The following is a 26,417-nucleotide window of genomic DNA, read 5'->3' as shown; positions in this document are numbered from 1 at the left end:
GAAGAAAGGTTCCTGGTCACCTTACGGTATGTAATTTTTTGCCTAAATTTATTTATTTTTATTTTTTTTTTAATTTTTGGTGTTTTTTTATAAAAAATTTTTTTTGGGTAATATTTTTTTGCATCATTTTTAGAGAAACTGTTCGGCACCTTATGGTATGTAATGTTGTGCCTAAATTGTTTGGGTTTTTTATAAATTATTTTTTTTAACATTTTTGGTTTTTGGTTAATAATTTTTTGCATCATTTTTACTGAAACTGCTCGTCACCTTATGGAGTGTAATGTTGTGCCTAAATTAATTTGGATTTTTAAAAAATGTTTTGTTTTTTTTTGGGGTAATATTTTGTTGCTTCATTTTTAGTGAACCTTTTTTTTTCCCTAATTTTTTTTTCTCATTGGATTTTCTCATTTACTAATCAAAATTCTTTGCAAAATGTTTTTCTGCTATATTTTATTTAAAAATCATGCAAAACAGATATGCCATGTACTTTTGATTTCCAGGGTTTTTATTTATACCCTAGACAGAAATATAATTTTTTTTTTTTTTTTTATTGACAGGTTCCTGGCAACTGGAGAGAGTCTGTCATCCCTGCATTTCCAGTACCGGCTGGGAATCTCCACTTTATCCGGGATAGTTGCCGACACCTGCAGGGCTCTGTGTGAAGTTCTCTGTCCGGAGTATCTGCCCTTACCCACCACCGAAAAGTGGCTTCAAATAGCTGAAAAATTTTGGGAACTCTGCAATTTTCCAAACTGCCTAGGAGCCGTGGATGGGAAGCACATCCGAATCACGAAACCAGCAAGAAGTGGCTCCGAGTTCTTCAATTATAACAGGTACTTTTCCACAGTCCTTATGGCAATAGCGGATGCTGACTCCCGGTTTGTGGCGGTGGACATTGGGGCTTTCGGAAGGAGCAACGACTCGCACACTTTCAAGAACTCCAATATGGGCCGGAGGTTGTACAGCAACCATTTTAATTTTCCACAGGCACAGCCTCTTCCCCAAACTGATGCTCCACCACTGCCATTTGTTTTAGTTGGGGATGAGGCATTTCAGATGTGCCAGAACCTGCTAAAGCCGTACTCCAGCCGTGCCTTGGACCACACCAAGAAAATTTTCAATTACAGGCTGACAAGGGCACGCCGGACTGTAGAGTGCGCCTTTGGCATTTTAGTGGGCAGATGGAGAATTCTTAGCACCGCCATCAACCTGAAAATGGAAACTGTGGACGAGGTTGTGAAGGCATGCGTGGTTCTGCACAACTTTGTAATGGCAAAGGAGCCACCGAACTTTGATATGGACGAACCTGCTGCCAACCCTTTGCCTGATTATAATCAGCACCCTCTTCGGTCTTCAGTGGAAGTTGCCCAAATGAGGGACAAATTTGCGGATTTCTTCGTAACCGATGTGGGTCGTGTAGCATGGCAGGACCAGATGGTATAAATATGTTTGTTAATAAATGTTAGCATCCTTCACTCTGGTTGATAACTGACCATGTCATGTTAAATATTTTGGTTGTACTATCTCCACTCTTGCATGCAGACTGGAGAGATGAGAAAGGTTTACAACTTCTACCATTCCCTGGCCTGGTGTCATGAAGTGATGATGCCCCAAAAAAAAAGCATCCTGACTTCATAAATAAAATAATAAAATACCATCCTCAAATCAGTCTTTATGATACCTGCAAGTTGAGAATATATATGCCTTGTACCCTCCACCATCATTCTGACCAATACCAACAGACAGAAGAGACTGGTGGATGAAAATACAAGTCATATATTTGTGTTTGTCACATCACATAGCTCCAAGAATGACACAAGAAACGTGTCAGTACTGGAGCTATGTGGTGTCACAAACACAAAGTGTACGGCGCAGTGTGTGCAGGTGATGAAACACAAAATAACCAAACATTTTTATGAAAAAAAATTAACAATTTTTTTTATTTAGGATGGTGGAAATTGGGGGGTGTGGAGGGATGAGGAATGGCTGGTGGAGGTTGTGGTTAGAGGGGAGGGAGGAATTAAAGAAGTGGGAGAAGGGAGGCGAGGTAAGGAAATTTGGGAAGTGGGAGGTGAGGGAGGAGGGAGGGTGAGAGACCTCCTGCTGTTTTCCCTCCGATTTCGGCGGCTGCCTTCCCGTCTTGTGCCGGAGGACATACTGGACCCCCGTGACCTGTGTGACCGCCTGGAGCTGGGGGACCGCATGGTGGTTGGGGACCGCCTGCCAGGATCGTGCTGCATGCTGGTGGTGGTGGAGGTTATGGGCGGTGCCGCAAATATCGAGTGCGGGTCCCCCGTCTGCTGATGCTCCGTGGTGGTGGCGGTGGCAGTCCAGGCAGGGGTGGTCCTCGTGCTGGTGGCGCTGAAGACAGGGGTGGTGACGAGCCATCCTGTGGTAGTGGCGGCAGCAGTGGTGGGCCAGGCAGGAGCAGCGCTTGGCATGGAGATGGCGGGTGACAGTCCAGCTGCACTCGGACTTGGGGTGGTATGCAGTGGTCCGGCGAAGCTTGGAACAGTGGTGGCCATGCAGTGATATGCAGCAGATGTCGGTATTGCAGTATAACGAGTCAACGGTGGCACTGGTGGAAATGCCACCGCTGACTGCTGCATATACCGAGTCTGCTGCATAGCCTGCATATAAGCATTGTTGCAGGCCTGCATGACAGTTAACTGGAGTTCAGGGGTAAGGTGTTCCGCCGAGTCCCGAGCTGTGTGTAAAAATGCTGGGCTGGTCTGGCGAGGTCGGCTTCCAGGCGCTCAAGGCGACCCTCGATAGACTTGAAGCGTTGGTCCAAAAGGAGGAACCCGCTATCAAGTCTATCAGAGAGTGCCTTGAGGCTACTCTGAAAGACCGAGCTCAACTGAACGAACTCGGGCATGGCAGGTCTGTCCGAGGCCCTCTGCCGCTGCTGGCGGGAAGTGCCCGCAAAACCAGTGGCAGAGACCTGGGACAGGGGAACACCTGAGCGACCAGCTTCCTCGTCTCCAGATGACTGTGGTCCAGACCTGCAAGGTGCTTCGTCGCTGATGGATGGCTGGGAGGGGTCCGTGGCAGCTGGATGAAGGACCGCTTCGGAGCCAGGTTGCAGGGTGCTGCTCCAGGTGCTGTGAAAATATAAGAAAGAAATTAGTACCATAGCATAAAAATCGCCAAGTCCTGTGGAATTGAAAAGCACAGAATAAAACACAATACAACTAGAATATACTTACGTTCGGGAGGCAAGGACCGGTCTTAAAAAGGCCATGGCACGATGATACCGGTATTTCGTGCCGGTCCTTGACGCAGCACCACTGCGAACCTCTCTCTCCTGGCGGATATCCCTGTTGAAGCGGTCCTTCATCGAGCGCCAACGGGTTCTGACTTTTGTTCACTGTAGGGAAACAATAAAACACAAAAAAAAAAAAAATTAAAGACAATGCGCTGGAGGCTGTGATCACCTAACTGTGTGTGATGCTAGAAACTCCATGGGGTTAATAGCATCACACCAAGTTGTGTGATCACGGCCAAGATCACTGCTGCATCACACTGCAGTGAAATACTTACGAAACTCCTTGCGGACCCTGGCAGTCGCGTTGTCCCAGCCATCCATCAGCGATTCGGCCACCTGGTTCCAGAGCCGCCGGATCACCACGCTGTCCGAGTGCAGCTGGTGACGGGTGTCCCACAACGGAACTCGCTCCTGGACTAGACGAATGAGCTCGTCATTGTCCAGGGCGAGCTCCTCCTCCCGCAGTGGAGCCTAGAAAATAAAGAAAAAAAATTTTGATACATTGAAATATAAAAATAAATGCATGAATGAAAATAAAATACAAATAAATTACATATACCCAAAAAATCCAGCAAAGTACGTTGCAGAAAATATAAAAAAAAAAAACAAGCCATGCTATTAAAAAAAACACACCAAAAAAAACCCCACACAAAATACATTAAAATAACCGAAAAAACATTTTCAATGTTTTTTTGGTGTGTTTTTTTAATAGCATGGCTTGTTTTTTTTTGTTTTTTTTTTAATATTTTCTGCAATGTGTACTTTGCTGGATTTTTTTTTTTGCTTTTTGAAAGGCATTGAAAATGTTTTTTTCGGTTATTTTAATGCCTTTCAAATACCAAAAAAAAAAAACCAGCAAAGTACACATTGCAGAAAATATTAAAAAAAAAAAAAAAAAATATCAAGCCATGCTATTTAAAAAAAAACCACCAAAAAACACATAAAATACAGTCATATGTAAAAGTTTGGGCACCCCTATTAATGTTAACCTTTTTTCTTTATAACAATTTTGGTTTTTGCAACAGCTATTTCAGTTTCATATATCTAATAACTGATGGACTCAGTTATATTTCTGGATTCAAATGAGGTTTATTGTACTAACAGAAAATGTGCAATCTGAATTTAAACAAAATTTGACCGGTGCAAAAGTATGGGCACCCTTATCATTTTCTTGATTTGAACACTCCTAACTACTTTTTACTGACTTCCTGATGCACTAAATTGGTTTTGTAACCTCATTGAGCTTTGAACTTCATAGCCAGGTATATCAAATCATGAGAAAAGGTATTTAAAGTGGCCACTTGCAAGTAGTTCTGCTATTTGATTCTCCTATGAAGAGTGGCATCATGGGCTCCTCAAATCAACTCTCAAATGATCTGAAAACAAAGATTATTCAACATAGCTTTTCAGGGGAAGGATACAAAAAGTTGTCTCAGAGATTTAACCTGTCAGTTTCCACTGTGAGGAGCATAGTTAGGAAATGGAAGAACACAAGTACAGTTCTTGTTAAGCCCAGAAGTGGCAGGCCAAGAAAAATATCAGAAAGGCAGAGAAGAAGAATGGTGAGAACAGTCAAGGACAATCCACAGACCACCTCCAAAGACCTGCAGCATCATCTTGCTGCAGATGGTGTCACTGTGCATCGGTCAACAATACAGCGCATGCATAACGCCTTTTTGTATGACCAAACAACTCAATCTTTGTTTCATCAGTCCACAGGACCTTCTTCCAAAATGTAACTGGCTTGTCCAAATGTGCTTTTGCATACCTCAGATGACTCTGTTTGTGGCGTGCTTGCAGAAACGGCTTCTTTCGCATCACTCTCCCATACAGCTTCTCCTTGTGCAAAGTGCACTGTATTGTTGACCGATGCACAGTGACACCATCTGCAGCAAGATGATGCTGCAGGTCTTTGGAGGTGGTCTGTGGATTGTCCTTGACTGTTCTCACCATTCTTCTCTGCCTTTCTGATATTTTTCTTGGCCTGCCACTTCTGGGCTTAACAAGAACTGTACCTGTGTTCTTCCATTTCCTTATTATGTTCCTCACAGTGGAAACTGACAGGTTAAATCTCTTTGACAACTTTTTGTATCCTTCCCCTGAAAAGCTATGTTGAATAATCTTTGTTTTCAGATCATTTGAGAGTTGTTTTGAGGAGCCCATGATGCCACTCTTCATAGGAGAATCTAATAGGAGAACTACTTGCAAGTGGCCACTTTTAATACCTTTTCTCATGATTTGATACACCTGGCTATGAAGTTCAAAGCTTAATGAGGATACAAAACCAATTTAGTGCTTCAGGAAGTCAGTAAAAACTAGTTAGGAGTGTTCAAATCAAGAAAATGATAAGGGTGCCCATACTTTTGCACCGGTCAAATTTTGTTTAAATGCAGATTGCACATTTTCTGTTAGTACAATAAACCTCATTTGAATCCAGAAATATAACTGAGTCCATCAGTTATTAGATATATGAAACTGAAATAGCTGTTGCAAAAACCAAAATTGTTATAAAGAAAAAAGGTTAACATTAATAGGGGTGCCCAAACTTTTACATATGACTGTACATTAAAAAAACCGAAAAAACATTTTCAATCCCTTTTCAAAAACCAAAAAAAAAAAAAAAAAAAAAAACCGTTGCTGTAAATATAATAAAAAAACCACACTAAAACCACAAGCATAACAAAAACCCAAAAATACTCATAAAAATGAAAAAAAAACCTTTCAATAATAAAAAAATATAAAAAAAAAACAATACGGTTTCCCAAAAAAAATTGCATATAGAAATTAAGCTATCCCAAAAATTTAAACATTCTGTACTTACATCCCGTCTTCCCGCCCGCACTTGGCCTTGCTGCTGCTCCTGCCATTCCTCCTGGCGTGGTGGCGTGGTGGAGGATGAGCTCTGAAAAATAATAAAAAAAATTAGCCACATGTGTACATTTTTTTTTAACTATCCATAGGGAAGCATGGTACTCACTTCTTCGGCCTCGTGCCCAGTCTCGGGTATGAACTCTTCAGATGAAGAAGACATGCTGGAAAAAATAAAAAGAGAAATTAGTACATAGAAAAGTTTTGAACTTTTTTAATTCAACATTCAGACACACATATACACTCACTGGCCACTTTATTAGGTACACCATGCTAGTAAGGGGTTGGACCCCCTTTTGCCTTCAGAACTGCCTCAATTCTTCGTGGCAGAGATTCAACAAGGTGCTGGAAGCATTCCTCAGAGATTTTGGACCATATTGACATGATGGCATCACACAGTTGGCGCAGATTTGTCGGCTGCACATCCCTGATGCGAATCTCCCGTTCCACCACATCCCAAAGATGCTCTATTGGATTGAGATCTGGTGACTGAGGAGGCCATTTGAGTACAGTAAACTCATTGTCATGTTCAAGAAACCAATCTGAGATGATTCGAGCTTTATGACATGGCGCATTATCCTGCTGAAAGTAGCCATCAGATGTTGGGTACATTGTGGTCATAAAGGGATGGACATGGTCAGCAACAATACTCAGGTAGGCTGTGGCGTTGCAACGATGCTCAATTGGTACCAAGGGGCCCAAAGAGTGCCCAGAAAAAATTCCCCACACCATGACACCACCACCACCAGCCTGAACCGTTGATACAAGGCAGGATGGATCCATGCTTTCATGTTGTTTACGCCAAATTCTGACCCTACCATCCCAATGTCGCAGCAGAAATCGAGACTCATCAGACCAGGCAACGTTTTTCCAATCTTCTACTGTCCAATTTCGATGAGCTTGTGCAAATTGTAGCCTCAGTTTCCTGTTCTTAGCTGAGAGGAGTGGTACCCAGTGTGGTCTTCTGCTGCTGTAGCCCATCTGCCTCAAAGTTCGACGCACTGTGCGTTCAGAGATGCTCTTCTGCCTACCTTGGTTGTAACGGGTGGCAATTTGAGTCACTGTTGCCTTTCTATCAGCTCGAACCAGTCTGCCCATTCTCCTCTGACCTCTGGCATCAACATGGCATTTCCGGCCACAGAACTGCCGCTCACTGGATTTTTTTTCTTTTTCGGACCATTCTCTGTAAACCCTAGAGATGGTTGTGCGTGAAAATCCCAGTAGATCAGCAGTTTCTGAAATTCTCAGACCAGCCCTTCTGGCACCAACAATCATGCCACGTTCAAAGGCACTCAAATCACCTTTCTTCCCCATACTGATGCTCGGTTTGAACTGCAGGAGATTGTCTTGACCATGTCTACATGCCTAAATGCACTGAGTTGCCGCCATGTGATTGGCTGATTAGAAATTAAGTCTTAACACACAGTTGGACAGGTGTACCTAATAAAGTGGCCAGTGAGTGTAGGTATTTAGGCCTGTTTCACACTTCCGTTTTTTTGGATGGTCCGCTAAAAAAATGGATCCGCCGTTTTCCCCGCAAACGGATCCATTTTTTTGACGGATCCGCGGTAGCCGCAAATGTAAGTCTATGGGAAAAAAAAAAACGGATCCGCGAAAAAATCGCGGATCTGTTTTTTTAGCGGCGGATCCGTTTTTTAGAGGACCAAAAAAACGGAAGTGTGAAACAGGCCTTTTATACTTACATTATCAGCAGGTTCTTGTGGAGAAAATTTGATTGTGTCTGGCTCGCTCTCTACTCTCCAGAGCACTGGTGAATTCCACCGCCCACTCAAACTTTTTATCACCTGCTTAATTAGCGTCTAGACAACTTTCCAGACGTGTTGACCTTAAAAACGCATGCGCAAAAAAACGCAAGCGTGCGCAAACACATGCGCACGCATGCGCTCTCATAGGCGCCAATGGGGGGTTTTTGTGCATTCCGTGCGCAAGCATGCGCATGCGTTTTTTTGCCAAGACAGGGCGGACCAAAAAATGCAACATGTTGCGTCTGGCGCGCCTGGCGCAACAGACAAAAAAACGCATGCGCACGAAAACGCTAACATGCGCAAAACACTGCGCACGCCATGTTAAACATAGGGGCGCAGTGCGCATGCGCACGGTGCGCTGCGTGCAAAAACGCCAATGTGAAACCAGCCTTATCTTTTCAAATAATTTTATTGGTTTTCAGTCATTAAACAGGGTAACGGAAGGAAGGTAGGAAGGGAGGAAAGGGAATGGGAAGTAAAGAACCTTGTACAGGTACGGAAAAAATTTAAAACTAGAGAACCCACAAATAGGCATTAAATAGCATAAAGAAAATAACAACAAAAAAGGAAAAGAAAATCGACAATCCTTATTATGGGGTAACATTCTTGGAAGGAGATACGACATCCCGGTACTACAACGGCCATGTTTAGGCCTCAAAATATAATACCTCTTAATAGGTGTATTTGATATGGAATTTGTTGTTCCAAGTCTTCCATTTTTTTGTATATTTGTGGATGTGATTGTTGTTAATCGCAAATCTGAGTTCTAAATCACAATGTTGGCCTATTTTATCAAGTACATCCGAAAACTTAGGAACCTCGACTTTCTTCCACCATTGTGCTAACATGGTCTTAGTCACTAGGAGGATGTGGATGACAATATGTCTTACCCAATCATCAAATTGTTCCATATCTAATGAAAGAAGTGCTCTTTCAGGCATAATTGTGAAGTCCTTAGCAATGAGGTTAATGTGCTGTGTGACCTGGAACCAGAGGTTTTTGATCTTTGAACAACCCCAAAATATATGGTAGAGGTTCCCTTGATGTCCACAGCCTCTCCAGCACAAGGAAGATAATTCTGTGTTAAAATGTGATAACCTTGTCAGGGTATAGTACCACCTATTTAACAGTTTAAAATAACCCTTGTGAAGACCCATTGATATGCTGGAATTGTAAGTGAATTTGATGGCATTGTTCCAATTCTCGAGATGGATATCAGCACCTAAATCGGACTCCCATCTCTTCATGTATATGTTTTTGTGGCTCCTTAGGTCCTTGACGACAGATCTATACAAATTACGCAGACTCCAGAGGTTTTTATTTTTAAAGTTGCACAACAGTGAAGTTAGCATTTCATAATTTAAAGTCTTCCCTTTTATGATTTTCAAAATTCTGTCTTTCAACATGGTGTAAAAGACCAGCTCAGATGATGGTAGATTATATTTAGCCTTGATCTCACTGAATTTCAAGAACTCCACTCCACTAAAAACATCCCCCACCTTTTTGATTCCAGATTTCCCCCGTACCTCCGGCATCGGGAGATCATTCATCAGTGCAAATGAAGATAGGGGTAGTTTTAAGATTTGCGCTGCTTTTTTGATATTTTTAGTCTGCTTAATGAGTTCCCTCCAGGCTGAGATTATCAACCGAAATATAGGATGCGATGAGTTTGCACTGTGCTTTTGCAGAAGGAAGTAAAAGAAAAGCTTTCGCGTGGAACCTCTATCACTAGCATCTCTCTCCAAGTCATACCAAGCCGGATGTGTCATGTTTTGCATAAACCATTGCCAGCTCTGTTTAATAAGTGAGGCCTGATAATAAGCGTATATGTTGGGCAGTCCTGCGCCCCCATGTTTTTTATTTTTATAAAGTGAGTCTGCAGATATTCTTTCTTTCTTACCTTTCCAAATAAATAGTCGGATGAGCTCTTGAATTTTATCAATGGATTGGCGTGGAAAGCTAACTGGCAAAGTCCTAAATATGTATAAAATTTTGGGAAGGATAAAGGCTTTGACTGCCAGTATCTTCCCAAAAATGGAAGTCTCTAACTGAGCCAAAAAGGATAGATTGCCTGTAATAGTCTTTATAATGCTGTCTAAATTGGCCCTAACTGTGGCTTGGATTGATCCTGCTATTCTAATCCCTAGATAGACAATCTCTTTTTCCTCCCAAATGAACTGGGTTTGAGTCTTTATTTCGTTAATTTCGGATTGTTTCATGTTTAGAGTTATAAATTTGGATTTGTGTGGGTTTATCTTAAAATAGGATGCTCTAGAGAATTTTTCTAGTTCATCTGAAAGGGCTTTAACCCCTTCACGACCTTTGACGCCATGTAGGTGTCATGAAAAGTCGTGACAATACGACCCATGAAGCCTATGTGGCGTCATGAATTGATTGCCCCCCTGCGGGTCGGGTGACCGGGGTCACTGAAAGGTCACCCGACCTGCACACAAAGGACCCTTCAGAGTTAACACCTGGGGGTGTGGCTTAGCCCCCACGTGCCTACGATCGCTCTGATTGGCTGTTAAAAGAGAAACTGCCAATCAGAGCGATTGTAATATTTCACCAATGAAAATTGGTGAAATATTACAATCCAGCCATGGCAGATGCTGAAATAGCATCGGACATGGCTGGACACCGAGACCCGCCCCCCCACACCGACTGACGGCACCGATCGGCTGCCGCCACGTCTGACGGCACCGATCGGCAGCCGACGTCATAATCTGCCCCCCCACCCTCCGATCATCCCCTCTCACCCTCCGATCACCCCCTCTCACCCTCCTTTGTGCCTCCGATCTCCCGCTATCCGTCCCGGTGTCCCGCCGTCCAGAGTCATGGGCGCCGCCATCTTAGAAGATGGCGGGCGCATGCGCAGTGCGCCGAATCGAATCTGCAATGCTGCAGATTCATTCATTTATTTTGATCACTATAATAAACTTTCATAGTGATCAAAATAAAAAAAAGTAAATCACCGCCCCCCTTATCACCCCCATAGGTAGGGACAAATAATAAAAAAACAAAATATTTTTTTTTTATTTTTCCATTAGGGCTAGCGTTAGGGCTAGGGTTAGAGCTAGGGTTAGGGCTAGGGTTAGGGCTAGGGCTAGGGTTAGGGCTAGGGCTAGGGCTAGGGCTAGGGTTAGGGCTAGGGCTAGGGCTAGGGTTAGGGCTAGGGCTAGGGCTACGGTTAGGGCTAGGGTTAGGGCTAGGGTTGGAATTAGGGTTGGGGTTAGAAATAGGGTTAGGGTTGGACTAAGGGTTAGGGTTGGACTAAGGGTTGGAATTAGGGTTAGGGTTGTAATTGGGATTAGGGTTGGGTTGGGGTTGGGATTACGGTTAGGCTTGTGGTTAGGGTTAGAGTTGGGATTTCGTTAGGGGTGTGTTGGGATTAGTGTTGTGGTTAGGGTTATGATTAGGGTTGGGATTAGGGTTAGGGGTGTGTTGGGGTTAGGGTTGGAGATAGAATTGAGGGGTTTCCATTGTTTAGGCACATCACGGGGTCTCCAAACGCGACATGGAGCCACCATTTATTCCAGCCAATTTTGCGTTCAAAAAGTCAAACGGTGCTCCCTCCATTTCGAGCCCCGACATGTGCCCAAACAGTGGTGTATCCCCACTTATGGGGTATCAGCGTACTCAGGAAAAATTGGACAACAACATTGGGGGTCTAATTTCTCCTGTTACCCTTGGGAAAATAAAAACATGGGGGCTAAAATAATTATTTTTGTGGAAAAAAAAAAATTTTTTATTTTCACGGTTCTGCGCTATAAACTTCTGTGAAGCACTTGGGGGTTCAACGTGCTCACCACACATCTAGATAAGTTCCTTGGGGGGTCTAGTTTTCAAAATGGGGTCACTTGTGGGAGGTTTCCACTGTTTAGGTACATCAGGGGCTCTGCAAATGTAACATGACGCCCACAGACCATTCCATCAAGTCGGCATTTCAAAACGTCACTACTTCCATTCCGAGCCCCAACGTGTCCCTGAACAGTGCCCCCCCCACATATGGGGTACCAGTGTACTCAGGACAAACTGGACAACAACTTTTGGGGTCCAATTTATCCTGTTACCCTTGTGAAAATAAAAAATAGTGGGCTAAAAATAATTTTTTGAGGAAAAAAAAATAATTTTTTTATTTTCACAGCTCTGCGTTATAAACTTCTGTGAAGCACTTGGGGGTTCAAAGTGCACACCTCACATCTAGATTAGTTCCTTGGGTGATCTAGTTTCCAAAATGGGGTCATTTGTGGGGGGTTTGCACTGTTTATGTACATCAGGGGCTCTGCAAACGTAACATGACGCCCACAGACCATTCCATCAAGTCTTCATTTCAAAGCGTCACTACTTCCCTTCCGAGCCCCAATGTGTGCCCACACAGTGGTCCCCCCCCACTTATGGGGTACCAGCGTACTCAGGACACACTGGACAACAACTTCTGGGGTCCAAAATATCCTGTTACCCTTGTGAAAATAAAAAAATAGTGGACTAAAAATCATTTTTTGAGGAAAAAAATATATTTTTTATTTTCAAGGCTCTGCGTTATAAACTTCTGTGAAGCACTTGGGGGTTCAAAGTGCTCACCTCACATCTAGATTAGTTCCTTGGGTGATCTAGTTTCCAAAATGGGGTCATTTGTGGGGGGTTTCCACTGTTTAGGTACATCAGGGGCTCTGCAAACGTAACATGACGCCCACAGACCATTCCATCAAGTCTTCATTTCAAAGCGTCACTACTTCCCTTCTGAGCCCCAATGTGTGCCCAAAAAGTGGTCCCCCCACATATGGGGTACCAGCATACTCAGGACAAGCTGGACAACAACTTTTGGGGTCCAATTTATCCTGTTACCCTTGTGAAAATAAAAAATAGCAGGCTAAAAATTTATTTTTTGAGGAAAAACAAATATTTTTATTTTAACGGCTCTGCGTTATAAACTTCTGTGTAGCACCTGGGGGTTCAAAATGCTCACTATGCATCTAGATAAGTTCCTTAGGGGGTCTAGTTTCCAAAATGGGGTCATTTGTGGGGGAGCTCCAAAGTTTACGCACACAGGGGCTCTGCAAACACGACATGGTGTCCGCTAACGATTGGAGCTAATTTTCCATTCAAAAAGTCAAATGACGCTCCTTCCCTTCTGAGCCATGCCGTGCGCTCAAACAGTGGTTTCTTCCCACGTATGGGGTACCAGTGTACTCAGGACAAACTGGACAACAACTTTTGGGGTCCAATTTATCCTGTTACCCTTGGGAAAATAAAAAATAGCGGGCTAAAAAATCATTTTTGAGGAAAAAAAATATTTTTTTATTTTCATGGCTCTGCATTTATAAACTTCTGAGAAGCACTTGGGTATTCAGAGTGCTCACTACACATCTAGATAAGCTCCTTGGGGGTTATAGTTTCCAAAATGGGGTCACTTGTGTGGGTTTGTACTGTTTAGGCAAACAGGGGCTCTGCAAACGCAACATGACGCCCGCAGAACATTCCATCAAAGTCTGCATTCCAAAATGGCGCTCCTTCCCTTCTGGCTCTCCTGTGCTCCCAAACAGTGGTTCCCCCCACATATGGGGTATCGGTGTACTCAGGACAAATTGCACAACAACTTTTGTGGTTCAATTTCTCCTGTTAGCCTTGTGAAAATAAAAAATAGCGGGCTAAAAAATCATTTTTGAGCAAAAAAAAATTATTTTTAATTTTCACTCCTCTGCGTTATAAACTTCTGTGAAGCACTTGGGGGTTGAAAGTGCTCACCACACATCTAGATAAGTTCCTTCAAGGGTCTAGTTTCCAAAATGGGGTCACTTGTGGGGGAGCTCCAATGTTTAGGCACACAGGGGCTCTCCAAATGCGACATGGTGTCCGCTAATGATTGGAGCTAATTTTCCCATCAAAAAGTCACATGGCGCTCCTTCCCTTCCGGGCCCTGCCGTGCGCCCAAACAGTGGTTTATGACCACATATGAGGTATCAATGTACTCAGTAGAAATTACCCAACAAATTTTAGGATCCATTTTATCCTGTTGCCCATGTGAAAATGAAAAAACTGAGGCTAAATAAAATTTTTGTGAAAAAAAAGTACTTTTTTTTTTTTACAGATCAATTTGTGAAGCACCTGGGGGTTCAAAGTGCTCACTATGCATCTTGATAAGTTCCTTGGAGGGTCTAGTTTCCAAAATGGGGTCACTTGTGGGGGAGCTCCAATGTTTAGGCACACAGGGGCTCTCCAAACGCGACATGGCAACCGCTAAATATTCAAGCATATTTTCCATTCAAAAAGTAAAATGGTGCTCCTTGCCTTCTGAGCTCTGCCGTGCGCCCAAACAGTGGTTTATGACCACATATGAGGTATCGGTGTACTCAGAAGAAATCGCCCAACAAATTTTAGGATACATTTTATCCTGTTACCCATGTGAAAATGAAAAAACTGATGCTAAAAGAAAATTTTGGTTGGAAAAATTAAAATGTCCATTTTTTGATTCCATGTTGCTTTAGTTCCTGTGAAGCACCTGAAGGGTTAATAATCTTCTTCAGTGTAGTTTTGAGTAGCTTGAGGGGTGCAGTTTTTAGAATGGTGTCACTTTTGGGTATTTTCTGCTATATAGACCCCTCAAAGTGACTTCAAATGTGAGGTGGTCCCTAAAAAAAATGGTTTTGTAAATTTTGTTGTAAAAATGAGAAATTGCTGGTCAACTTTTCACCCTTATAACTTCCTAACGAAAAAAAATGTTGTTTCCAAAATTGTGCTGATGTAAAGTAAACATGTGGGAAATGTTATTTATTAACTATTTTGTGTCACATAACTCTCTGGTTTAACAGAATAAAAATTCAAAATTTGAAAATTGCTAAATTTTCAAAATTTTCACCAAATTTCCATTTTTTTCACAAATAAATGCAAAAATTATCGACCTAAATTTACCACTAACATGAAGCCAAATATGTCACGAAAAAAGTCTTGGAATCGCTAGGATGCATTGAAGCGTTCCTGAGTTATTACCTCATAAAGGGACATTGGTCAGAATTGCAAAAAATGACCAGGTCGTTAAGGTCAAAATAGGCTGGGTCATGAAGGGGTTAATGGAATTTGCGGGATCAAGAAGTGTGAGGAAGAGATCATCTGCGAATAACCCGATTTTAAAATTTTGTGATGGCATTTCAAAGCCTTTAATATCATTGTTTAATCTAATTTTTTTGGCTAGGGGCTCTATGGCAAGCACAAATAGAAGGGGAGACAGGGGGCACCATTAGTATTGTGCCATTAGTAATGTCGAACGAGTCAGAAGGGAAGTTGTTTGCATAGATCCTGGCACTAGGACCCGAGTATAGGACGAAGACTGTTGATAGAAACTTCCCGCCAAAGCCAAATTTAGCGAGAGTTGTTTTTAAATATAGCCAGTTTAGTCTATCGAACGCCTTCTCGGCATCCAGTGCCAGAAAAGCAGTTTTGGTTCTCGAATTGTTAGCTAAATTTTTCAGGTTCAACACCCTTCTAGTCCCATCTGAGGCCTGGCGGCCCTCTGTGAACCCTATTTGATCATCCACCAACAGACGTGGAAGGATGTTTTTTAGTCGGTTTGCGATGATCTTTGAGTAGATTTTAATATCGCTGTTTATGAGCGAAATTGGCCTATCGTTCTGCATCCTCTCGGGGTCTCACCCCTCCTTTGGAATCATGACAATTGTTGCCTCTAACATCTCCTTTGAGAAGGAACCCCGAGAGGATGCCAGACCAAAGGCGGACCTGTGGAGCCAGAATTTTTGAAAAGGATTTATAGTATTCCCCAGAGAAGCAATCCGGCCCTGGTGATTTTTGGGACTGCAGTTTCTTGATAACGTCAACTATTTCACTCTCTGTAAAAGGGCTATTGACATAATTCAAGTCCAGCTCATCAACTCTTGGTAAATCGATACTCTGTAGAAAAGAATCCACAAAATTCGAGTTAACCACCGGTGTTTGGGGGTCATCTTTCAGGTTATAAAGATTTTTAAAGAAATCTGCAAACGAGTTGACAATGTCCCTAGGGTGAATTTTGGGATCACCCGAGGGAGATACAATCTTAATTATCCTTTTTTTGGTTCTTTCTCTTTTTAGTTTCCTCATCATAAACTTGGCAGGCTTGTTGCGAGATGTATACGATTTATACCTAGATGCTTTGATGGCTGCATCGTATTCCTGGTAGATTTCAGATCTCAGACTGTGTCTCAGTCTCAAAATCTCAGTCTGGATGGTTTGGGAAGGAACTTCAAGTTGGTTTGTTTTTTTTCTAGATCATTAATTTGGGCCTGTAGGTTTGTAATTTTTTCCCTATTTCTCTTCTTATGTTTAGAGAGGATCTGCATAAGGCATCCTCTCAGGACCGCCTTATGGGCATTTCAGACCGTGAACTGATTTACTTCACCAGATACATTTTCCTTGAAGTAGTTTAAGAGAACGTTTTCTATCTCTTGCTTGTACTCTGGTATATATAACAAAGCTGGGTTAAGTCTCCAGCGGAATGGCTTGTCAGAGGGAGGACCCACGAGGAACTCAGCGAGAACCGGGGTATGATCCGAGATGGTCTTTTGCATGAACCGTATATCTTTAATTTTGATTAAAGTAAATATATTAGTAAGTAGTAGATCGATTCTAGATGCTGTCTTATGTACATCTGAAAAGTGAGAATTCTCACGAGACGATGTGTTCAAGCAACGAAAAGCATCATAAAGCTCATTTTGAATTAACCAGTTTTTCAAAGCTGGAACCTTTTGGCGAACTAATGAGGACGAATCCATGCTACTATCTGGGTCAATATTAAAATCATCTAGTAAGATCAGATCACCTGTTTTGACTTTGTCTATTTTTTTGATTAGCTTGTTCAAGAAACGAATGTGTCCCTTGTTAGGTGCGTATACATTCACTATTGTGCATGGCCTTTCATGGAGTAAGCATATGAGTATATGAAACCTGCCCAACAAGTCTGGTATCTCTTTGATGAGCTGAAAAGGAACGGTGCCACCTACCAGTGTAATGACCCCAGCCTTTTTCTTTGTGGACAGTGACTTGCACATGTGTGGAAAGTTCTTGTGCTGGAAGATCGGGTGTTGATCGGAGGCCTGTTTAACCTCCTGGAGGGATACCAATTTGGCACGGGTTCAGTTGATCTTCTTCCATACTACATACCTCTTATTCGGACTATTGAGCCCCTAACATTGTATGATAAGATTTTCATCGTTAGAGTGCAATATCAAAACAGAAAAATGGAAACAAGCAAAGCAGTGAAATACAGAAAAAAAAATTAGGAACTTGAGCGTTCTCCTGGAAGACTCCAAACCGGTTGGTGTCTCACTTTAGTGTGGGGGAAAAAGTGAGAAAAAATTAAGTGGCAAGTTCCCACAGTGACATCAATAAACCGTAAATACGGGTCATAAGATATTCATATTCATGAAAAGGAAATTAATAGTATACACCATGGAAATTCGAACATAAGATAAAAATCAGTCCTAATCCCTATCCCTAAATGCTGGGTCATCCATCAGAAATTTAATGAACTTGGTGTAGTTTTTGTCATTATACCAGACTAATAGCTTGGATGGGAAACCCCATCTATATGACACTCTGAGCTCTCTAAGTTTAGAGGTCAAATCTCTGAAGGACCTTCTTGCGTCCATTGTCTCTTTGGAGAAGTCTTGGAAAATCTTTCAATCTTTATATGGCTCTGGAGGTGAACCTCTCTCTCAGAGATTTTAGAACCTTCTCCTTTGTTTCAAAAAAATGGACTCTGAGGATAGTGTCCCTAGGCTTTTCCTGTGGGACCCCTTTTGAACGTGGGAGGCGGTGTATACGATCAATATTTACTTCTAATTCTGTCAATTTTGGTGATAATTTTTTGAATAAATTTTTAGTGCAATCTGAAAGATCTGCCTGGGAGACCGACTCAGGAATACCTCGTATTTTTAAGTTATTTCTCCTGCTTCGGTCCTCCAGATCCGTTAATTTGTTTTTAAGGGAAATAACCTCAGTTTTGAGGAGACAATTTTCCTTTGAGAGGTAGACTATGTCCTTCTCCGCCTGTACCATCTTTACCTCATATTTCTCAACCTTTTGGCTAAGATTCCTGCAAGTTTCCTGTAAGGCCTTAGCCTGAGTCTCAAACCCTATTTTTAGGGCATCACTGAAGGACTGGAAGAGATCCGCCATGAATCCTTCGGTGGCTTGTTTATTGGACCCCTTGTATTCCCCCAGGTTGATGGATGGAGGGGGAACCTCAAAAGAAGGAAATGGACCTCCAGTGTCCCTTCTAGGCCTCTGCCATTCAGGGCTTGTGTTTGGGGTATAGTTAGCTGAGACACTGTCGGAGTTCTCAGAAGAAAGACTCTCTGTGTTTTCCTGATCGTCTGTGCCCTTCCTTTTGTTTGATTTGGAAGTGTCCATTTCCTCCATGAGGAGCTGATTTGGAGGAGGAGTTTTAATGTGTCCCCCCAAATTTTTCTTTTTTTTAAGTGTTTCAGGTTGTGTTTCAGGAAGTGTTTTGGTCAATGGGTTATTGATACCTGATCCCCTTTTGCAGCTTTAACAGGTGCAGGGTTATAGGATTGTTTTATAGAAGGCATTTTGGGCTCATCTCTTTTCAAAGGTGACCTAGATTTTGTGGGGCTTAACACATTAGCGATATCCTCATAGGATTTTGAATATGCCCCCAAATTGTGCCTCATCACCCTGTGTGAGCTATTATTAATTCTGCCCCTGCTTGACTGCATCTTAATTTGCCACGCAGCCTTCCCTGGCCTCAGATCTATAACCCTTTTAGCTTGATCAATCAGACAAGTTAAGCAAAATGGTCTAAAAACAAGTTTCAGAAAAGGAGTCAACTGAGAAACCCTCAGTAAGAGCACCAAAAGTCACACAATTCCTCAATAACAATGCAAGCAGTCCACTGTAGCTCTGATCCTTGCTTGAAGAATGGATAATCCTCTATTATGATGCACTGCACAGATGAGTATAGGGCACCGGGGCCACCAGCCAGAAACTGCGGTCACTATTGTGTTATAAGTCTGCGCTGCTGGTAAGTGCAGAATAGTCAGTAGTCTTTTATTGTGTGGGGAGAGTGAGGGCCCTCCCTGCAATCTATATCCTTCTCCTCAGTACTCTTGGGGATGACTACCTGCTGCGCCGCATTGTTCTGGGGTATAGCTGAGCCTGTAGTACCGGGGGCCACTTGCTGTGTGCTGCGGGGCCTGTGATGTCAGGTTTCTGCAATGCTGACAGGCTGGACACAGCCGGAACTACTTCCCATTGAGTTCTATTGCGGCTGTGATCAGTGTGCAGAGTCAGGTTCTAGTGACCGGATTTCAGGTGTGCCTCACCTCAGCAGTTTTTAGTGGCTCCCCCGGTGCTAGTCGCCTCTGATCCGGTCCTTTATGAGTCTGTATAGTGCTGTTCTTGGCCGATTCCGGGGTCTGATCCTAGAAGTCCGGTGGTATCCCTCCGCCCTTTAGCTCCTTGGCAAAGAAAGAGTCCCCGCCGGTGTCTTTGCTTTCCTCTTCAGCGTGCCACGCTAGAATATGTCAAGGGAAGCTCCTCTGTCCCCACTAACCTCACCCTGATGTTACAGCAGTCAGAATTCAACAGCACTCAGGTGTAATCAGCAGGGATGAACATGCAGGAGTCTGTATCCCTCCGCCACAGCCACACTGTTATCCTCCAGACACCACAGACAGAAAGCCGTGCAGACAGCTGGATTTATGTTGTACCTTACTGGGGGGTCCAAATAAAGTCCTCAGTACCAATAGTGATCCTCCAGATCAATCCTGGCTTCAGTAAAGCTTGCGCTGGCCCTCCGGTCTCTTCACAGGAGGGCAGATGATGTGGGGTGATGTCCCTCAGCTTCTGCTGCATTGCAGCCATCCAGACTTGTAAAAGCTTATTTCTTCAGTCCTCTTTGGACCAAAGTCCTGCTTTTTGTCTCAAAATGGGCACCCAAAGTTCATAAATAAAATAGGGTCCAGCAAGGTTATTTTAGTTAACCCTATGCACGCTTATTTTGCAGCTTTAGAATGTGACTGTGGGAGCTTAGAGCTCTTGCTGCTTACATGCTCAGAGCCCAGGCCACGCCCCCGATTTTTGCTATGTAATCTGACAGTCGCATGAGGTAGGGACAGAGACCCTGATTATAGGGATGTGTCACCAGCATTACTGGGTGCAGCATTTATGATAGAATCAAAGCTTTGTCTGTTGCAGATTTAGCAGAGCTCAGATTGCAGCCCTTTAAACTTCGCTGATTAGCAGCTTCCTATGTACAATTTATAGTTACAAAAATCTGATTATCAGTGTTGAGGGAATTGTTCTCTTGCTGATAAAACACTGATTTTAATGAAACAGCCAAACTCAGCCTAGTAAGTGACACATCCCTTTAATCAAGTTATCTGCTCCTACATTACATTGATGTCAGATTATATAGCAAAAAACTGCTGACAGATTTCCTATAAAGGGAATGTGCCACCAAATTTTCCCTACATAATCTATAACCACTACTGGAGATGACTGCGCTAATTCGCCTGATCGCACAGATTTTTGTGGGAAATTTGTTTTGTGGAGAAATTGTTCTCTGCAAATTTAATGTTACTTATGTTCTTGCCTGTCACCTCACCTCACCGCCACCTCTTCAGTCCCTCTGCTCACCACCACCCATCTGGCCCTTGTTTGCTGGCAGTGAATTACTATCTGCCCAGCAATTCAACATTGAATATATTTTTAATCAGGAACAAATATAACACAGCTTACAACTGCTATTTCTTATAGCTTAGGATCTTAGCATTTTGTCTGTCAGCTTGTAATATGAAAGTAAAATGAATGTGCTCCAGCTACACACACAGTAAGTGAACAGTAACTTCCTGGTTCCTTTTTTTTCCAACAGTACTTTACTGCCAATATAACACAGTTGCTACTGAACAAAACTCATGCACTATTAAACAGTAATAAATAGTAGTTGATGCAACATATACAATAATAAGAATTATTCCCACACCCTCACTCAACAGCTACTTATCCTTTTAGTCCCATAGTGGTTCTGAATTCTTCAAATTTGGGTCTTGGAAGTGTTTTCTTCATAGCATCTACTATTATCTGTTCAGTCACTCAGTAAAAAAAGAATTATGATACATCCTATCAAATCACGCAGATTGATGAGATTTATTGTCAATGTGTTAGGCTCTCACATTAATCTTCTCACTCCATGCAGGTTTGCATCCTTGGCTGTTTTTATAAATCACAGTTGGTTGAGTTGATGGTCTACCAAGATTATATAACCATTGGTTTAACCAAATTACCTCTTGACTTGCGTGTTCTGCAGACACATACTCTGTTTCTGTAGATGACACAGTTACAGACACCTGTTTTCTGCTAGACCAAAAAATGTAACTTTCTCCACACTTGAACAAATAGCTGCTTGTCGATTTATATGTCACGTGCCCCGTCCTGTGTGACACGGCCAGCAGGCTGGTAACTGAAACAACAGGACGCGGCACGTGTAACTGTCCAGTGTGACGCGGCCCGCAGGCTGGTAACTAATACAACCAGACAAAGGGGATAGGGAAACATTTACAACAGAGGGCCCTGCAATAGGGAACGGGGGACGTGGAGACCTCCTGCACTCCCCTGAGTCAGTGTCCCTAACGCTCCTAACGTTCCCTATGCTGGTTCCGCACTGGGCGCCGCTCAGGAACCTGTAGCCCTGGCACACCCTACACCTATCCCTTGCTAGGGAGCTGGGTGGCACAGGCACTGGCCTCACCACTGCACTAACACCAACATGAGGAAAAGTGACAAACAGGGAAATACTTAGCTTTGCTCTGATGCACTTGCTCCTGGCAACAGAGACCAACACCTGAGTGCATCTTCCTCCACCATGTCCAACACCTGGGTGCAGCTTTACAGCAACAGCACTGAGTGCCGCCTTGGAGCAACAGAGTCCAGCACCTGAGTGCAGCTGTCCAGCAACCGAGTCCAGCAAACTGAGTGCAGCTCTACACCATAGCTGCCACTCCACCAAGCTTTGCAGGAATTCTTCACTGACACCATAGCTGCCACTCCACCATGCTTTACATGAACTCCTCGCTGACACCATAGCTGCCACTCCAGGACTCTGAATGAGCCGCCCTGGACTCTCTTCCAGCTTCCCATCCAGCTCCTTCCTTCACCCAGGATGGCTGGAAAGTCCAACAATAATAATATCACCAATGTCAGTGAGCACTACTGACACACCTTTATAGAGCAAACACACCTGTTAGTGATTCCCGTGCAATTACTCTAACAACCACCGGGGGAAAACCTATAACTATAAACACCAGTGCAATGACTATACTGGCCACCGGGGCAAAACTGGCCATACTGGCCATCGGGGGGCAAAACCAACCCTGAGCAAAACAGCTCACAGGAAAAAAAGGTTACTTGTGCATTTAATCTGTCATCCAACCTAGATCATGACATTATGATGATGTAAGTCACCTACCCAGACTACATAAACACAGCTTGGAAGTTTTAGATCTTCTGTTGCAGATATCCTTAAATTGATATCTTGAATCTTTTTCAAAGATCGAAGAACTCTGTTAACGGCATTCCAGTCTTTCTGGCATGTTTTTTCCACATATTTGCAGAGAATTCCAATTGTTGCGATATTCAATAGAGTCATAGTTGATATATAGAAGTGTCCCTACTGCTTGTCTGTGTTTCTCATTGTTAGGCAACAGATCTTCTTTTCATACCAACTTTAAGTAGGAAGGTTACATTGTGGGTGATATACTTTTGGCTTCTGACCATAACAACTGATTCAGAATTGAGTTAATTTTTCCACTTTGGCTTAAAAGAACGGTTCCATCTTCTTCTCTTTGGACCTGGATTCATAAGATATATGACACATTTCCAAGGACTTTAGTTTCAAAATGCTGATTCAGAATTTTATTCATCTGTGCAATTTGTTTCCTCTTGATGAACCATAATTACATTGTCCACATATGAGACACTATTCATCCACTTTTCATTTATACATTTTGTGTATAACACAGATCTACTTGACTTCTTTTAAATCTTTCTTCCAGTAAGACTTTTTTCTTTTTTGTGTCTCACGCTCTTGCTGATTGCTTAAGACCATGGAGAGATTTTGAAGTTTGCAAACAAGATTCTCTTCACCCTCTTTAATATATCCCTCAGGTTGAGCCATATACAAGTCCTATTTAATGTCACTATTTAAAAAAGCAATCTTGATGTCCAAATGTCTGGCAAACATCTTTGTACAACAGCTGTAGCCATTAGAGTCCTGAATGTGTCTATCCTGAAGATATTAAGATATCATAATTGCTTCACCTTAATATGTTGGCAAATCTGTGTCAAATAGCACACAGATTTTTTTTTCACTTTCACAAAGCATCTGCTTCCTTCTTTCCGCTATACCATTTTGTTCAGAGTTGTATGGCACAGTGGCCTGATGCACAATTACATTTTTCCTTCAAACACTTTTTGTCTCATTACTTGCATGTTCAGCTCTATTATCTTCATGCAGTATTTTTGGCATTCTCCCAAATTTGTTATATACTTCAGTGAGATATATTTCAAGTTTCCCTGTAACTTCATCATTGCTGTCATTGCTGTCAAGCAGCTAGACAACAGTATAAAAAAAAATAATTCCAGAAGCTGTTCTGAGTTTGCAGTACTATTCTTAGCAAAGGATTTACTTAACATTTTCCCTTTAAAACAACTAGCTAATTTCATTGTCTGATTATACAGATTGACTGTAATACCATCAGCAAGTTGTTTTTTAGCTAATTTTGTTATTGCTTCTGCGTTGCCATGTGTAAGATGCCTGTTCCATACATGGATTCAATTGTTGTGCTGTTCATGATTAGCAGTTTCTACACCTTCCTTGCATTTTAGCTGGTACCACTCATGTTTGATTTTTCCTTCTGAATTCACATACTGACCATTAGCAAAGATTACTTTCTCTGACTAACTTTGGTCAAGATTAGAGAAAAAGCTTCTGTAATTAGTCATATGAATAGTTGCCCCTGAGTCTATAAACCATGCATTCTTTGATGTACTTGCATTAACAGTAAAAGCAGTTTCAGTACTTCAATAATGACACTTTTATCCCATTGATGATTTCTTTGCATTCTCATCTGATTCATTCTAGCTTTTCAAATGCTGCAATCAGCCTTTATGTGACCTGATATCGTACAAACAAACCACTCATGTGTTTCCTTCAAATTCTTTTTTTTTTGGGTAGATCTTGGGTTTTTAAAGAAAATTCCTCTTTGGATACCCCACTGCTGTTACACTTTCTGTCTTTTGCTTATACTTATCTAGAAGCTTTCCTCATAATGTGAGAATACATCTAGTGCAGTTACAAGTGGTTCATACCTTTCTGGTAGACATCATAGTAGTAGTGCAGTAACATGGAATTCCTTTAGATCCTCTCCAATGCCCCGCAGGAGACTCACAATTTCAAGAGTATTTCTTATGTAATCCTACATGTATTGCTCCTTATTTAACCTAGACTGATTTTTTTTTATGAAATAGAGCTTTTTGCTGAGATTTATCATTTCATTCACTTTTTGCAGCTGTTCACTCATTTCTTATGCAGTTTCATATTTATATACATGCTCAATCTGATCATCATCTATCCTGAGGAAGATTGTGCTTTGTGCTTTCTGATTCTTCTTTACCCAGTCTTCTGGTAGTCACTCAGGTCTAGACTACTGTGTGTATTTCCACATACCTTCTCTTATCAGCAACATCTTTACCTTGAATTTCCAGGATTGGTTGTTCTGGTTAGTTATATTTCACAGTGTGAAATTCTCAGGCTTGCTGCTGGCAGCCATATTTGCTTCTTCTTATTATTTTTACACTGTTGCTCTTTCCCCTCTGGGCTGCTCTCTGGGTCTTTGAGTTTATGTGCCCAAAACCTGTTGGTAGCGTATTAAACTCTGTATTTTCCAGCCATTCAACAGTGAATATATACCGTATTTTTCGGACCATAAGACGCACTTTTTTCCCCCAAAACTTTGAGGGAAAGTGGGGGGTGCGTCTTATGGTCACAATATACTTACTTGCGACCATGGCTGGTGGCTGGTGCGGGTGCTGCGGGGCTCTGTGGTGTGGTGGTGGCAGCGGGCTGTGCTCCGGTGCAGGGGTAGCTGCTCTCTGTGCTCTGTGGGGGGCTCTGCCGGCATTTCCTTAAAGCCCGGAGGCCCCTGCACATCCACTGCTGGCTGCCGCCATGTTGCGGTGGCCTCCGGGAACATGGACGCCGGGAAGATGGCCGCCGGTCCGGGGACGGTGCATGCTCAGGTTCAGATCTCGTCCCGAGATTTGAATCTCGTCTCCAGAGATCTCGGGGTGAGATCTGAACCTGAGCATGCGCCGTCCCCGGACCGGCGGCCATCTTCCCAGCGTCCATGTTCCCGGAGGCCATCGCAACATGGCAGCCAGCAGCGGATGTGCGGGGGCCTCTGGGCTTTGAGGAAATGCCGGTGGAGCTGCTGCTCCTGCATCGGAGCCACCGCCCCTGCACCAGAGCACAGCCTGGCGCCACCACACCACAGAGCCCACCTGCCCCAGCCCAGCCCAGCTGCCCCAGCACAGCCCACCTGCCCCAGCACAACCAACCTGCCCCAGCACAGAGCTGCCGCCACCGCACCAGCATGGACCACTGAATGACCCCTGTGACCACTCCTCCGCATGTGCCGGATCCCTTCCCAGGTATGCTGAATTTGGACTGTAAGACAGACCCCCATTTGACACATTATTATTTTTTTCCCTATTTTCCTTCTGAAAATTTGCCGTGCGTCTTATGGTCCAGTGCGTCTTATAGTCCGAAAAATACAGTATTTATTCAGGAACAGCTTACAACTGGTATTTCTTATAGCTTAGGATCTTTGTATCTTGCCTGTCAATTTGCATAGTAAAAGTAAAACGAATGTGCTTCAGTTGCACACACACTGAGCAGGAACTTCCTGTTTCTTTAATTTTAATTTTTAACAGTGCCTTACTGACAATATTCAACCAGGAAACAGACGAGACAAATAATGGTATGCACACCTGATGCAATATAAATGTGAAATACTTTACTGATAATATAAGACTATAATGGAAAAAAAAACTCATTGTGATGAACCTGTGCCTCATCACCCCACCTGATGTCATTGTTACGTACTGTAGGAGAGATCACATGGTATGGTCTTCTGACTTGCACTTGACATTGGGGACATGTAAAGTCAGCTTGGAATAGTTATCCACAGACACCCCCCTGTCCACATGGGCCCAGGGAGGCACAGTGAGTGAGAGGATGTGGCCCACGCTCTCACTGATGTAGCACAACACTTGTTCACAACCCTGACAGGCTGAGAGGCCCCTTTCACTAGCACCAGTGAAACATAGTGCTGCCAGCCCAGTAGGAATACTACCAATTCCTTGTCAGATATAAGCATATTCCGTTAATTGGATTATATTAGGCCCGAAAGCGTGTGAAATTAAAGCCGGGAAGATGAATGCTTGGA

General features: G+C 42.9%; 1 protein-coding gene across 1 annotated transcript in view; it reads left to right on the top strand.

Annotated features, from left to right (window-relative positions):
- The window catches only part of NPFFR2 (neuropeptide FF receptor 2), a 311,043-nt gene that overhangs the window by 242,461 nt on the left and 42,165 nt on the right, over positions 1–26,417 (top strand). The window lies entirely within an intron of this gene.

The sequence above is a fragment of the Dendrobates tinctorius genome, unplaced genomic scaffold, assembly GCF_039654945.1.
Source record: "Dendrobates tinctorius isolate UK_male_01 unplaced genomic scaffold, ASM3965494v1 ptg000011l, whole genome shotgun sequence".
Lineage (NCBI taxonomy): Eukaryota > Metazoa > Chordata > Amphibia > Anura > Dendrobatidae > Dendrobates > Dendrobates tinctorius.
Note: the sequence above shows the minus strand (reverse complement) of the source record. Positions and strands in the feature narration are given on the sequence as shown.